Raw genomic sequence first — 13907 nt, forward strand, 5'->3', positions numbered from 1 at the left:
GCACATTACTGGGGTAAAGGGGAGAGCGCACATCACTGGGGTACCGAGGAGAGTGCACAATACTGAGGTAAAGGGGAGAGAGCACATTACTGTGATACCAGGGAGAGTGCACTTTACTGCCGTAAAGGGGAGAGTGCATATTTCTGGGGTAAAGGGGAGAGTGCACATTACTGGGGTAAAGGGGAGAGTGCACAACACTGGAGTACAGGGGAGAGTGCACATTACTAGGGTACAGGAGAGACTGCACATTGCTTGGGTACAGGGGAGAGTGCACATCACTGGGGTAAAGGGGAGAGTGCACATTACTGGGGTACCGGAGAGAGTGCACATCACTGGGGTGAAACGGAGAGTCCACATCACTGGACAGGTGAGACTGCACATTACTGGGGTACACGGGAGAGTGCACATTACTGCGGTACTGGGGAGAGTGTACGTTGCTGGGGTACAGGGGAGATTGCACAATACTGGGGTACCGGGGCGAGTGTACATTGCTGGGGTGCCGGGGAGAGTGCACATTACTGGGGTAAAGGGGAGAGTGCACATTACTGGGGTAAAGGGGAGAGTGCACAATACTGGGGTAAAAAGGAGAGTGCACATTACTGGGGTAAGGGGGAGAGTGCACATCCCGGGGGTACCGGGGAGAGTGCATATTACTGGAGTACAGGGGAGAGTGCACATTACTGGGGTACCGGGGAGAGTGCACATCCCGGGGGTACCGGGGAGAGTGCACATTACTGGAGTACAGGGGAGAGTGCATATCACTGGGGTACCGGGAGAGTGCACATTACTGGGGTACCGGGAGAGTGCACCTTACTGGCGTACCGGAGAGAGTGCACATGACTGGGGTACAGAGGAGAGTGCACATTACTGGGGTACAGGGGACAGTGCACATTACTGGGGTACCGGGAGAGATCACATTACTGGGGTAAAGGGGAGAGTGCACAATACTGGAGTACAGGGGAGAGTGCACATTACTAGGGTACAGGAGAGACTGCACATTACTTGGGTACAGGGTAGAGTGCACATCACTGGGGTACCGGGGAGTGTGCACGTCACTGGGGTACCAGAGAGAGTGCACGTTGCTGGGGTACAGGGGAGATTGCACAATACTGGGGTACCGGGGAGAGTGCATATTACTTGGGTACAGGGGAGACTGCACATTTTGGGGTAAAGGGGAGAGTGCACATTACTGGGGTAAAGGGAAGAGTGCACCTTACTGGGGTAATGGGGAGAGTGTACATTACTGGCGTACAGGGGCGAGTGCACGTTATTGGGGTACAGGGGAGAGTGCACATTACTGGGGTAAAGGGAAGAGTGCACATTACTGGGGTAAATGGAAGAGTGCACAATACTGGGGTAAAAAGGAGAGTGCGCAGTACTGGGGTACAGGGGAGATCGCAAATTTTGGGGTACCAGGCAGAGTGCACATTACTGGGGTACCAGGCAGAGTCCATATTACTGGGGTACCGGGGAGAGCGCACATCACTGGGGTACCGGGGAGAGTGCACATTACTCGGGTACCGGGGAGAGTGCACATTACTGGGGCACCAGCTAGAGAGCACGTTACTGGGGTTCCGGGGCGAGTGCACATTACGGGGGTGCCGGGGAGAGTGCACACTACTGGGGTAAAGGGGAGAGTGCACATTACTGGGGTACAGGGGGAGTGCACATTACTGGGGTACAGGGGAGAGTGCACATTGCTGGGGTACAGGGGGGAGTGCACATTGCTGGGGTACAGGGGAGAGTGCACATTACTGGGGTAAAGGGGACAGTACACATTTTGGGGTACTGGGGAGAGTGAACATTACTGGGGTAAAGGGGAGAGTGCACAATACTGGGGTACAGGGGAGAGTGCACATCACTGGGGTACCGGGGAGAGTGCACATTACTGGGTTACCGGGAGAGTGCACATCACTGGGGTACCGGGAGAGTGCACATTACAGGGGTACAAGGGGGAGTGCACATCACTGGGGTACCGGGGAGAGTACACATTACTGGGCTACCGGGGAGAGTGCACATTACTGCCGTAAAGGGGAGAGTGCACATTACTGGGGTAAAGGTCAGAGTGTACATTAATGGGGTAAAGAGGAGTATGCGTAATGCTGGGGTACTGGGGAGAGTGCACATTACTGGGGTAAACGCCAGAGTGCACATTATTGGGGTACCAGGGAGAGCGCACATTACTGGGGTACCGGGGTGTGTGCACATCACTGGGGTACTGGGGAGAAGGGGACAGTGCACATCACTGGGCTACAGGGGCATGTGAACATTACTGGGGTACCGTGAAGAGTGCACAATACTGGGGTACTGGGGAGAGAGCACATTACTGGTGTAAAGGGAAGAGTGAACATTACTGTGGTAAAGGTGAGAGTGCACATTACTGGGGTACCGAGGAGAGTGCACATTACTGGGGTAAAGGGGAGAGCGCACATCACTGGGGTACCGAGGAGAGTGCACATTACTGAGGTAAAGAGGGGAGAGAGCACATTACTGGGATACCGGGGAGAGTGCACTTTACTGCCGTAAAGGGGAGTGGGCACATTTTGGGGTAAAGGGGAGAGTGTACATTACTGGGGTACAGGGTACAGTGCACATTACTGGGGTACCGGGAGAGAGCACATTACTGGGGTAAAGGGGAGAGTGCACAACACTGTAGTACAGGGGAGAGTGCACATTACTAGGGTACAGGAGGGACTGCACATTACTTGGGTACAGGGGAGAGTGCACATCACTGGGGTAAAGGGGAGAGTGCACATCACTGGGGTAAAGGGAGAGTGCACATTACTGGGGTACCGGAGAGAGTGCACATCACTGGGGTACCGTGGAGAGTGCACATTACTGGAGAACCAGGGAGCTTGCATGTTGCTGGGGTACCGGGGAGAGTGCACATCACTGGGGTACCGGGGAGAGTGCAAACTAACCAAGGATAAAGCTGCAGGGCATTGGGCCAAGGAACGAGTCTCACTCCAGTTAACTATAAACAGCGTAACTGAGAGCCACAACAGGTGATGCTTCAACTGCAGCGATATCAGCAGTTTCAAATATCCATGTCTTTACCACTTTCCCCTGAATAGAAGCTAATTGGTAAAGCTCTGTGTTTTGACTGAAATGAATAGGTATTTACTCACTGTGAGCTTCACCTGTCAGCTCTCTGGTTGCAACAGCTTTTCTTCCAAACAAACTCTTCCAGATGTGCCCCATAAGAATAGTACACCTGGGACATTAGATTCAACATCTTACTGGACACATGTTGAAATTCGGGTCGGGGGCTTCTGGCGGGTGCAAGCCCCCGACCTGCACTTACCTTGCGCGCCGGCAGTTATAATAATAATTCAACTTTATTGTCATTGTACAATGCACAAGTACATGAACAACGAAATGTGATCTTGCAAGCTCCCATGAGTCCAGTACAAATAACATTAACATTATACGAAAATAGCACCGTCCTGGGAGAAGCAAAGCCGCTGCGTCTGTGCGCGCTGCCATTCCATTTCCACCATTCCTCCTGTCCGACAATCTTCAGCCCAACGCCCGGGCCTGCTCACCAGCCGCCCCTCCCGGGGCTCCTTCCATGACCTTCTCACCAACCGCCCCTCCTCGGGGCTCCTTCCGTGACCTTCTGCACCTGGTCTTCCCTGATGATCACCCCTCCAGGTACTGAACCAGGCCTGGCTCTGCTTAGCTTCCAAGCCTTGCCAGTGACCCTGTCCCTAGTCCCAGGAACAGGGCTGCCAGCACGCAGTGCTTGCGTATCCCAGGGGCACAGTTAGTTCGATGCGTCCCTGGGATCACGTGAGCCATGGGCAGCCAATCGGAGGAGGGAAAAGCCCATTCATAAGTCTGAGAGGAAGAGCTGTCAAGACTTATAAATACTACGGCCCCAAAATAGCAGTAAACCTTCAAATAAATTTTAAATAAATGTCACACTTTTTAAATAAACTATAAATTACATTGAATAACTATTTTAAACAATAATTTAAATTTTTGAAAAAAATAATTTTATATTCTAACGGGGCTAAAAATAAACTTACCTTGCTTTAAAGTATTTAAAAATAATAAACCTGTGGAAAAAATGTTTTAATTTTAATTAATTGACCACTTACCTTGTAAAAAGCAGGCCTTACGCCTGCTTTTTACATTTCTAAATACTGCAGGCTTACGATCCTAGGAAAACCTACAAAAAAAACTGAAGTTCGATGCGCACACGCAGCCTCTCCTGCGCGCGCGTTCGACCTCTGAACCCCTGCTTTCAGAGGATCGGAAGTGCCGGTTTCCCGCGCATGCGCAGTGCATGCAGAAAACTGGCACTTCCATTCAGCCTACGGGTGAGTATCCCGTGCGTACTCACCTGTGGAGACCCGAATTTCTGGGCCAATAAACTTAGTTCTATAATATTAAATAACTTTTCAAAGGCAGCACTTCTCATCAATTCTACTCCATCTTTAGGACAGAAAGTGGGGATTTGAAAACCTCATACTGTGGGAGGCCAACGCTAAACCTGAGATTGGGCTTGTTGTTGGGATAGTACAGGGTCAGTCCAGCTGTACCAAATCTACCCAACACTTCAATGTACATGCGTGTTAACAAGCTCAGGCCACAGGGAGGAAAAGATACTTCTATTTCCTTTAAGAATCTGGCTGATTCTAATAGATTCTCTGCATTGTGTTTCTGCATTATTACCTTTCCTTCCTCCATGTTTTCTCATTTTGTTTCTCTCATTTAGGCACAGGCGTAAGCCTAGAGTTCCACCAAAACCATTTCATGAAGTGAACCACTATACTTAACAAATAAGAAGAATATTCCATCAGGCTAAAGGGTGGATTTTTATAGTGAGCACCAAACATCCAAAACTTAACATTTTTAAATAACTTGCAATTTTTCTTCTTCATCAACACCTTTGCATTAGTATTTCTTGTTACCAAAGAGCCCCTGCTTAATTATTTGTTTACACTCAGGGCTTTTTACTCAGACCTCCCCTTCTAACACAAATGATAGTACAGTCCTTCAAGGCTTTCCTTCTTCGAGTTAACCCTTTCTCTGCTGTTCTTGTTTGCGTTCTCTCAGATGCACATACATAAGACAACCACCCAGCTGCTCAGAAAATATTACTAAATAAACAAGCATTGCAAAGTTTTATTTGTCTTACACATAACACACACATGCACATACACACAGACATAAACAGACAAAAGTGCATGCAGAGGTAGACACATATAAAGGCACACCCATATTTTCCAAAGATATGGACAGATACAGACATGAATAATATTTTCTGTTCACCTGCTGGTCCTTACAGTTCTGAGGAGGCAATGTAACATACATAATAGCTAACTTGTCCAAATTAATAATATTACAGGAAACTCTTGTTTAAACTGCACCTAAATATCCGGAATTCTCTATTAACCGGCAAAATTCATACTCCGAAAACAACACCTCAATAACCGGAAATGTTGCCGAGTCCGAGTCTCCCGCGGTCAGTCAGCGGGGGTAGTTCTCCAAACTGCCACTACTCTGCTTCTTGGCGCTGTCGGAAGTCCGAACACCTCAATAACAGGAGTCTGACTCCTGCACTGCCGGAAGTCTCTTCCGATCCGCCAATTACTGTATACTGCACATTTCTTGATTTTCTAAATTTTTGTTTGTTAAAAATAGCCTTGATAGATAACCCTCTCTGTCATCCAGAATTTTTAATCAACCGGCACCATCCCGGTCCCGTCGGTGCCGGATACCAAAGAGTTTCCTGTAGTAGACTGCTCAAGGTGCTGATGGTGAGGCATATGAATTAGTTATGGCAGTAACATAACCAAGTCAGTGATAGGAACCTATTTAGGTTACTGATCATGCAGTAAATGCACACCAAACCAATCCATATCTGTTAATAGTGCATCAAAACTGACCATCAGAACTTGTCCAGGAATTTCCAGCTTTCATAATTTTCTTTTTAGTACTGACAGTGGTAACCCGACCGGGTGTGCAACAGAGCATAAATCAATCAGTGACAGGAGTAACTTGCTCAAATCAGTGATAGTAACAAAGTAATGCTCCATTAATATTGGCCCAGAATTTGCAGTCCTGATGATAGCGTACGTCGAAAGCCTTCAGAAAGGCCCCACAAGTTCTGGGTTTCCGCATGCACTGTGCATGCGGAAACCCAGAACTTGCAATCTGTCAAGCTTAGCCTTGACAGATCATCTGCAGCACTGACTGAGAAATCACTTTCGCTGGTGCAGAGTTGGGCTATTTGCCCAGCTACTGCCCAGCAAATGCCCACGAAACACTTACGCCTGGTTAAAGCAGATATAGGGCCTGCTTTCACCAGCGTAAGGGTTAATATAAATCTTAAATTAAAACATTTTTAATAAAAAATGATGCACAAACACTTAAAACTAGTTTATGCAAATGTTGACCCAGATTAAAATGTTTTAAATTATTTTTCAATTTTTTTTATTTTTATTGTATTTGCTTTATTGAAGGGACTTTTAATTAAATTTGAAAATGGGAACATTTATTTTTATTGCAGTTCTCTAAATTGTTTAAAATTTCGGGATTCCTAATATGGTTTATGGGGGATCCGTTCGTAAATGGTATCCTCCTTTTTGATTGGACGACCTGGCCCACGTGATCCCAGGGACACTTCCGAACTGCCTGCGTCCCTGGGATCCGTGAGCCTTTACGCAAGCGTACGCCTGCAGGTCCAGGACCCGAAATCTCTGCAGCCTGGTAAGTTCATACATTTTTAGCGGGTCGCAGGCGTACTCCAGAGGTTTGCCTCCGACTGCAAACTCCAGGCCATTGTATTTTGCACACTCAGTTCCTACCACGTGGCTTTGTGCATGGGCAAAGTCAGCAGGGCTGATCTTGCAAGGCTCCACCTGTGGCACTGAAACTCACAGGACGCAGCTCAATCCTTCCGACTCATGGCACTCCCAATTTTCCTGTTTCTTGCAGTCTAGTGCAAGCCTCATTACACCTCCCAAAATTATGCAACTACAGATATCCCATATTGAATCTAGCAATTTAAGAGAAGTCTCCTCTCCCGAACTGCTGCTCACCCATATGAAATGGATTACATGACTGTTTCCGTAGCATGACTTTTAGTGGTTGGCTTCTTAAAGGGAATATTTAAAGGGAATTTCATCATTCAAGTCAATGCTCAGTATCCTGGTATTATACATGGCGATTAATTCCATGATCCTATTCTCCGAGCAGGGAAACATATTCACAGGGAGCGTGGATTAGCCAACCATCATTACAATGTTGTAGCTTCAATTCCAACCCACACGCCCCTTGAGTACAACTTCCCTGGTGGGAGTGCAGGATTAGGTAATCAACCCTATGGTGCCTTCACTTTGAGATAATCCACAGTGCCAGGATTATTTTAAGGAATAGAGGGACTGAACCGATGGCTCTCAGGAAACCAGGGCTTCCCTTTTGCCCTGGATGATGACACCCTATACAGCACCAGCAGAATGCATGTACAACAATGCCTCAACCAGAATTAGTGTGGAACACATGCCAGGTATACGGAAGCAAAGATTCCATTGCTTAGACCAATCGAGGGTGGAGGAAGCTTTGGGTAAGGGGAATAATAAGAGTTACAAAAGGAGGATACTTGCTGTGATATGGTACCAAGCTGAGAGGTTTACCCTCTCTGACTCCTTCAGTGGCCCCCAGGCCAAAAAATTGGATGTCATTTTCTTTGAACCAAGTGAAGCATCTGAAGTTGGGCGGACAGCAAAGAATGCTATCATCTCCTGTAAACAGAGACAAAACATACAGATGTTGGATTTTAGAAGAGCTGGGATGCAGTCATCCTTGTGCCCTGCCTATGTTGCTTCTTCTGCAAGTCCATTAAAATGCAGCACGCTTTATGGCCTGTGTTTTGATTCCTAGCAATTGCTGATTTTCATTCTTGCTTTGTACTTGCTGATTGGTACGTTCCCTGTCACTTTAATTGTGATTTGTTGCTGTTTTATGAATACAAAATTTGAGCCAACCAGATACAGGTGTGCCACACAAATTTGCAAGCATGATAGCATAATGTCAAAGTATGATGGACAAAAATGCGTGCTAGATTCAACTTGTTTTTATGGCTAAACATGCATATTTTATCCACCCTGCCTCATCAAGCACTCCCTGATCAGAAATATCATGGCTTAGATTTAAAAAAGAAAATCATTCTGCATTTTCCCATTAACCACGCCAAGAACAAGCATAGATAAGATTAAATGTAGTGTAAAGTTCCCACTACATTTTCCTTTTAAAGTCCCTCCTACATTCCCCAGCTTTATCTTAGCTCCTGCCTTAGGAGAGTGTGATCACTGTATCGCTCTGATATCTCCATTTCCCACACAAGCCACCTTTGTGGCCTCTATGCATGAACCAGCCATTCTTATGTCTCAGCCTATCTCCCAACTCTTTTGTCTTGTGCTCAAGGCAGTTTCCCGAAGCAGGCAAAGTTTTCTACGACCCAAAGCGGCACCTTTATGCTTGGCATGTCTGAGATAACATGCCCAGGATGAGCAATTATCATTCTGTGACAATATAATGCATTGGAGACTGCGTGGAATGCCCACTATGTTGTCCAAAAGGTGGTAAATACAAGAATGTTAAACAATTACATTCAGGTTAAAACTAATATATAGGTTTAATTACAATAAAGATAATGCGTAGAAGCAGTAAGACACAGCAAAAAACTGGGGGCAGGGGAGGATTATAACCTTGGGCGATGGAGTAAAGTGGGCGATATTGATGGAAGGAAAAATCGGGCGGGTTGTATAATGGACGGCCAATTCAATATCCCCTTTTTACACCATCGCCCCAAAGGTAAAATTATCCCCTAGTTGTATAGTACTTCAACAATAAATATACAGTCAGTCTACAAGGGGTTAAAATATAGAGCATATTTCTAACAGTTTGATAAACTACAAGACTTTTGAATGAAAATATCTTTTGTAGATTTCCCAATACAATGTCATATGTTGGTGATGCAATTTCTATATTGACCACAGAGTCCGGATAATCCATTCACACCTGTCAATCAATCAAAGTTAAACAACACAATGGAGTTGACTTTCACAGAATGGCTTGATGAGTAGCTGTTCTCACCTTATCCAGGTTTCGCTTAATAATGTTTTGACCACATTTACTTCGCTCAACATTCGCTGCCACTTGAGTAATTTACAGATCACACAACCTGGCCTGATCCTACAGTCAAATTATCTGCAGGCCTCTATCTTGAAGTTGGGAAAGGAAAATCGCTTCCCTCTCAACCCTGGTTATTAGAAAACTCTATGGCATAAAATACAGAAATTTGATGAGGACGAAAACCCTGCTTTTATCACAGCTACTTTAGTGCCAACTAGAGCCCAATTGGTTGCAGCTTTATAGCAGTCCTACATTCACGATAGATTTCTGAAATTTTACTTGAGGAGCTTTGCAATTTTTCGAGAGAAGCGATTTGGACCAAAGCAGACTGTAGTGAATTCAAACCTAGATTCCAGAGGACCTCAATTGGCACAGAGAGCCAGTCACGTCCCTTTCTTTTATATTGTGAGTTTTATTGTTGTTTAAAAGATCAATTTCTGAGCTTTCCCATTAGTTTAATCATCTGAGTTCTATTTTTGATTTACTGGGTTTCTCAGATATGTCCATCTATTTTTCTTTATTGTTTTCCATTTTCTCACAATCTGTTGCTGTTATGGATCCCAAACTTTGCTGTTTGTCTTTATTTCACATAACAGAGGCAGAGAGGAGTGTTTTACAAGATAGTGTTAGGCCAGGGTTGTAATTGAGTTTGCTGGTATGAAGAGAGACTTTTACAGAGAACTAGAATTCCTGTATCTATTACAGAAGACCGCATTACTCTTACTGTGTATGGAATGATGAGTAAGTGCACAAGGATTTTTTTTATTTGTTTGCAGGATATGAGCAACTCCGCCAAGGTTGCATTTATTGCCCATCCCTAGTTGCTCTGAGAAGATAATGGTGGGCCTTGTTCTTGAACTGCTGTGATCCTTGTGGTGATGGTGCTTCCATGATGGTGTTATAGGTAGGGTTATACCAGGATTTTGACAGAGTGATGATGAAAGCAAGGCATTATATATATTGTCAAGTTAGGATGGTGCTGGAGGGGAACTTGGAGGTGATGGTTTTCCCATGATAATGCTGCTCTTGTCCTTCTTGCTAGTAAAGGCCCTGGGGCTGGGAAGTACTGTTTAAATAAACTTGGTGAGCTGCTGCAATGCACCCTGTTGATAGTACATGCTGTAGCAGTATACTGCACATATATGCATATATAAGAACATCACGAGGAAGCTTAACAGTCTAGCTAACTGGCAGACAGAAAATCATAAGCATTTGTACTGACGCAGTGTGTTAGAAGACAATGATTTTATGTTTGTGACTGAGTTCAAATCCAGTCCGGACCAGGTAACCAAGGTTAATAGTCCTAGGTGGAATAGGTTTTTCCAGTACCAATCCCATTCCCATCAAACATGAGTTTTCACCACAAAGTAGTTATTCCTTAGTGACAATAATTGGACATTTTGCCCTGTGAGGTTACAAAAATAATCCATAAAGGGCAGTATTTCATGGTGTGTTGCTTCATTACCAGGCCTAAATGGTGGCAAAATCTGTGTTATGAGCTGAACCAGATTTATTTGATCTATCAAGCACAAGATGTAAGCAGGCACAAAATGGACAAAAACCAATCCATGTCCCAGCAATGTTGTCTTTTCAATTTTGTAAATGTTTAAGAAAACCTCGCCCACAAGTGTGAATGAAACACATGGATCAGGCAGTAGAATTGGACAATGGCTACTTCATGACTGACAACAGACAACAACTTGCATTTATATAGTGCCTTTAACATAATAAAATATCCCAAGGTGCTCCACAGGAGCGTTATCAAACAAAATTTGACACCGAGCCGCATAAGGAGATATTAGGGAAGATTGGTCAAAGAGGTAGGTTTTAAAGAGGAACTTAAAGGAGGAAAGAGAAGTAAAGAGGCGGAGAGGTTTAGGGAGGGAATTCCAGAGCTTAGGGCCTTGGCAGCTGAAGGCACAGTTGCCAATGGTGGAGTGATTAAAATCGGGGATACACAAGAGGCCGGAATTGGAGGAGCACAGATATCTTGGAGGAGGTTATAGAGATAGGGAGGGGCGATGTCATGGAGGGATTTGAAAACAAGGATGAGAATTTTTAAATCGAGGCATTGCTCAACCTGGAGCCAATGTGGTCAGCGAGCACAGGAGTGATGGGTGAACAGGGCCTGGTGCAAGTAAGGATACGGGCAGCAGAGTTTTGGATGAGCTTAAGTTTATGGAGGGTGGAAGATGGGAAGCCGGCCAGGAGTGCATTGGAATAATCAAGTCTAGAGGTAACAAAGGCATGATTGAGGGTGTCAGCAGCAGATGAGCTGAGGCAGGTGCGGAGGTGGACGATATTACAGAGACTTTCTTAATAATGGCGCGGATACGTGGTTGGAAGCTCATCTCAGGGTCAGATATGACACCAAGGTTTCAAACAGTCTGGTTCAGCCTCAGACAGTTGCCAGGGAGAGGGTTGGAGTCTGTGGCTAAGGTACGGAGTTTGTGGCAGGGACCGAAAGCAATGGCTTCAGTCTTCCCAATATTTAGTTTGAAGAAATTTCTGCTCATCCAGTACTGGGTGTCAGACAAGCAGTCTGAAAAGTTATGGTCTGAACCAATCAATCCTGTCATCTTCTATACTCTTTAATTAAAAGGCATGAACAGTCTCCAATTCATGTTTTTATTTACACAAGAAACTGCTTTTCTACCTGTTCCAGCAAGTCAGTGGGCTTCATACAATAGAGGCTGTGCCAGGGGTAGTCAGGACGAGAGAAGGGTTCTGAGTAACTGAATACTCAGTGTCAAACATATATCAGATCACCTGCTTTCTCAGCCTCAGAACTTCTTAACGTTTTACATGAGAACTGCTGCTATGCTCTCAAGAGAGTCACAGATAACAAGAGAAACACATTTTAAATCTGTAATAAATAGGATACCTACAAATACCTCAATCTATTGCCAGTAATAAAGTCAAGGGTGTGCATTTCTAGGGTTTAGCACATGCATGTCTGTTTTAATAGTCAACATTGTCTCCTGCCAAAATAGACCATATTTTGTAGAATCCAGGATATTTATGCATCTTTCCTTTCATTATTATCTAAATAGATAATGGCTATTAATAAAAAAAAGCTTCTGGTTGACAGGAAATACTATTAAAAGCAAAAATAATTCCATGAAAAGCCTTATAATTCTTTCAGATGCCTTTATCATCACATTGGCTGCTTTGGAGAGGAGAGCACCATCTGGAACAGCCAGGGATTGCAGTACTAATGATGGTGAGTGGCATAACTCACCAAGAGAGAGAACAAGAGAGGGGGAGTGAGAGAGAGATGACAGTGATTTTTAAAAATTCTACTTGAGTTTGAAATACTAATTCCAATATTTATCACATCTGCAAAGCCTAGACTCAGTCGGATTTGCTTCCAGTAAAGTGCTTTTGCCACAACCTGAAGCTGCCCTCCCCACCCCCACATCCACAGCAGCAAGGGCTGGTGTAGGGTAAAGAAATCACAGTAGTGGGGACCTGCTAATTCCACTGAAATGGAAAGGGAGATAAAGGATAAAGAGAAGTTATTTTGGGAGAACGGAATAAAACTAGTGTGTAAGAACCCTGTTTCACTCAGAGCCCAAATGAGCACTGACACATCAAGGTTGCCATAGTCTGGAGTATCTAGGAAATGAGGAATGTTGATGTCTTGCCTTCTGAAAGTCTCACTACATGCAAACAGCTGCAAAATGTCATTCTTATCCTTGCACCTCATGGACATGGGTTTGAATGCAGCCCAGACTAGTGGGATGCAAACCTCCTCTATCTGAAGGCTTCTCAGGGACCGATGTGAATACGTTGTAATGATCCAGTTCACAGTGGGCAGGAAGCCACAATATTAAACTGGTCAATGTACAGTCAACTCTCTGTGTAAGAAATGGCAATTTTCTACATTAAAAAGTTGTTATATTTCTAATATTAGAAGTTTGTAAAATTTGGGGTTGACTGTATCTTCTTTCCCAAATTCAACTTAAGTCACCAGTCATGCGTAGAATGAGTAACAGATTGCAAAAGTACACAGAAAATACATGAAACCTTTCTTAGTTAACATAACTCTTGAGGATAACATTTTTTTCTGGTTACTAATCGAGCTAGGATGGCTATGGTGGCAAAATGATCCAGAGCTCTCCCATACTCATGCATGCCTGTTAATTGAGAGTTCTTAAAAGCTTCTTTCCTCCAGTGCTGTGATATTCAAATGACATTTCTCTGTGTATTTACACATCAATTTTAGCATTGCAGCAAAATGGTCTTCACTTTACTGTGAAGCTGAAGTTGGTGCGTAAACAGAGACTGACAGAAGTAATCTCGGAGAGGATTGCATTGGAGCAACTGAGGGTTTCACACCTGAAGTGCAGATCCCAGACTGCAGTGTAGACGTGGTCTTCTGCAGTTCAGGTGGAAAAGTGTACAGTGGAACAAGAGTATTCTGTCAGCAAAGTAGGTATGATGGTTTTATGATTTTTAATTAATTTTCCAATTGGAAGTTCCTAGAAATAATGTATGAAATGTTTCATTGTTTGCAAACTTTACAAATTGTCATGTGCATGTACACTCATGACATCACTGATGTCAGCAGGTTCCAAACTGATTTGAAACCCAAAGAGTAAGATTGGATTATCTCCAAAGCGAAAGTGAACTCGGGAGGGTATCACTCTCGGTTCACTTGGCATCCTCTGTTACAACCTCTCAACTCCTGACTTCAGCCCCAACCCTTGCTGCTCCGCTCATGAATTCCTACTTCAATCCAAGCTCCCCCCATCTCT

At 44.6% G+C, this 13907-nt stretch overlaps 1 long non-coding RNA gene across 1 annotated transcript; it reads left to right on the forward strand.

Moving 5' to 3' along the window:
• The first annotated feature begins 6636 nt into the window (after positions 1-6636).
• LOC147113989 (uncharacterized) lies at positions 6637-13580 on the forward strand. The gene is made up of 3 exons (XR_015079151.1): positions 6637-6720; positions 12293-12370; positions 13376-13580. It is a non-coding gene; the product is annotated as an uncharacterized LOC147113989 (long non-coding RNA).
• Positions 13581-13907: the final 327 nt, after the last annotated feature.

Source organism: Somniosus microcephalus, chromosome 8 (assembly GCF_052327205.1).
Source record: "Somniosus microcephalus isolate GS21.2 chromosome 8, FLI_Smic_1.0, whole genome shotgun sequence".
NCBI lineage: Eukaryota > Metazoa > Chordata > Chondrichthyes > Squaliformes > Somniosidae > Somniosus > Somniosus microcephalus.